The sequence below is a fragment of the Octopus bimaculoides genome, chromosome 8, assembly GCF_001194135.2.
Source record: "Octopus bimaculoides isolate UCB-OBI-ISO-001 chromosome 8, ASM119413v2, whole genome shotgun sequence".
NCBI lineage: Eukaryota > Metazoa > Mollusca > Cephalopoda > Octopoda > Octopodidae > Octopus > Octopus bimaculoides.
This window is the reverse complement of record NC_068988.1, coordinates 15,552,483-15,555,006: the sequence shown is the minus strand read 5'-3', so window position 1 is coordinate 15,555,006 and position 2,524 is coordinate 15,552,483. Positions and strand designations below refer to the sequence as shown.

The 2,524-nt window shown below is 32.1% G+C and overlaps 1 protein-coding gene across 5 annotated transcripts in view; it reads right to left on the bottom strand.

Annotated features, from left to right (window-relative positions):
• The window catches only part of LOC106867496 (leucine-rich repeat-containing protein 57), a 39,070-nt gene that overhangs the window by 23,945 nt on the left and 12,601 nt on the right, over positions 1-2,524 (bottom strand). The window contains exon 2 of one of the 5 annotated variants that reach the window (XM_052969973.1): positions 114-214. The exons of 3 other annotated variants lie outside the window; for them this stretch is intronic. The gene's annotated coding sequence lies outside the window, so the exon portion shown is untranslated. Of the gene's footprint in view, positions 1-108; positions 215-2,524 lie in introns of all 5 variants that reach the window. One more of the 5 variants, XM_052969975.1, reaches the window with a different exon arrangement.

The window sequence follows — 2,524 nt, the reverse complement described above, 5'->3', positions numbered from 1 at the left end:
TATATATATATATATATCTGTGTGTGCGTGCATGCGTGTGTGTGTATTTGTATGTATGTATGTATGTATGTATGTATGTATGTAAATGATGATATTTTTTTATCGTACCTTACCTCACTGTGAGATTATTGCCAGGAAAACAAGAATTTTCAGTTCTGATGTTTAGCATTCACTTCGAATACAGAGTGTGTAGAGGCTGGTGAACTGAAGTAAACTAAACAGAAGTCTTTCTGAATAACCTTGATCAAATAATTTATGACAGGCTGTGATATTATATAGTGATGAATTGCTTTAACAAGCACATTTGTAACGGTTGCTACAGCTGGATGCGTATATTTTTATGTATGTAAGCATGTATATATGTATGTATTTATGTATGTATGTATGTGCGTATGTATGTGCGTATGTATGCAAGCATTCATATATGTATATGCACACGTATGTGTGAACATATGTTCAAATATATGCGCTTGTGTATGTATTTATGTACGTATATGCGTATATGTGTTCGTGTATTGTATTGTGTATTTACCCCACAGCCACGCCTTCACCGATATATATATGCATACATATATATATATATATATATATATATATATATATATATGATATAATATAATATAATATAATATAATATAATATAATATTATACTATATCATATTATATTATGTTATATAAGAGGAAAAAGCAAAACCAAGGCAAAACGAGTATCTCAAGTCATTTAGAATAATTCAATTAGGGTGAGGTGAATTTGAAGTCTTACGGCTGTTTCTGTGGTAGCTCGAGTGGTAGGTTAGCAAGTGCATGTACTGAGTGACCCGTCATCAGAGACACGGTATGAGTATCTTTGAAAGGGAAAATTTACAGTTTTCAAGGAATAAAATATATTCAGAGTTTATAAGCAATAAAATAGAAGAATAAAGTAGTAAATAAAAGGATAAATAGTAAAGGTAGAATACAGACGGGTGAATAATGTTCACAACCCATCTTTTTCCAGAGGATATAAATGTTGGTCGATATTTCAGGTCCTTAGTAAAAATCCCTGGTAAACCCAGGAGGTATTTTCGCAGTATTTAGAATGATGTAATCACATTGAAGCGATAGATAGTATGAAAATGTGTATATAGAGCGAAAAGTAAGATAGACATAAATGGGTTTTGTGAGTGGGTGTATATTGGGCGAGAGAGAAGAGAGAAAGAGAGAGAGAAGAAGAAAAAATAATAAGGCAGGGGTAAAAGGGTAAAAATAAGAATAAAAATAAAAAATAAAATAAAATAAAAGGTAACGATAGAAATATGTCAGTATTGGATCGGGGTGAGAGGTGAAACGTTAAAGTTTCAGTAAAGTGGGGGTGGAGGGCTAATCTAGGTAAGGTCACAAAGGCAATAGTTTAGTGGTTACTACAGATCAAGTTAAATGATACGAGATAAAGGATTAAGAATTATTGTTAAATTATGGATTGAGACTTAAAACCTATTCTCAAAATTACAAACTAAGAAAACTAAAACATAAAAACTACCAAATTATTGAATTGAAAATAGCAAGTTTCTAAGATACTTATGTTGATAGAGAGGTAGTTGAAAAAAAAAAGGAAAAGAAAAAAGAAAAGAAAAAAGCGTACACATATATTTACATACATATATACACACATGTACATATATATATACACACATATATATACAACACACACATATATATATACACATATAAGCGTACATATAAAGCGCACACATATACATAAGTACATATACACACACATACATATGCATATATATATATACATATATATATACTGTAACGACCGTGGGTGGATGTGCTATACGTGATTTTGTTTGCATTTGGACCTATGGAAGAAAAATTAAAGGTACGATAGAATCTATGACATGTAGAAAAAGGTCCGTGTTGTTTATTTGGTAATTGTGGTGAGTTATGTATTAATATTTGGAGGGTTTTTTAAGGCATGGTCCACTAGTGGATCGCTGATCTTAGCATGGGACCTCGGAATCTATAATGGCCCAGAATATACTATATGGTACTTTTCTATTTATTAGATGGTGCATGTGGTTGGCTAGGGAGGTAGATTTGCTATACTCCTCATACTTAAATGAGTTTATATGTGCAGAATATCTCTGGTTTAAAATAAATAGTAGACATTATATAATAGTTAGTAGAATTATGCAATATGTTAAGGAGCGTGCATTTGTATACTATGTTAAACCTTCTGCATTGGATTTGCAACGGACATTCGGTCGCGTATCGGCAGTTGCAGTTATCTGTCCTACGTGGGTTATTAGTGGAAAGGGAAGATGCAGTAATATTTATGGAGAAATTAAAATTAAGGGTGTTATTAGGGGATTAGCTCATATCATAATTATTGTTGCTGTTATCATTATTACTATTATTGTTATTATTAGTAGTAGTAGCAGTAGTAGTAACAGCAGCAGCAGTAGTAGTAGACGCAGCAGCAGCAGCAGCATCAGTAGCATCAGTAGTAGTAGTAGTAGTAGTAGTAGTGGTGGTGGT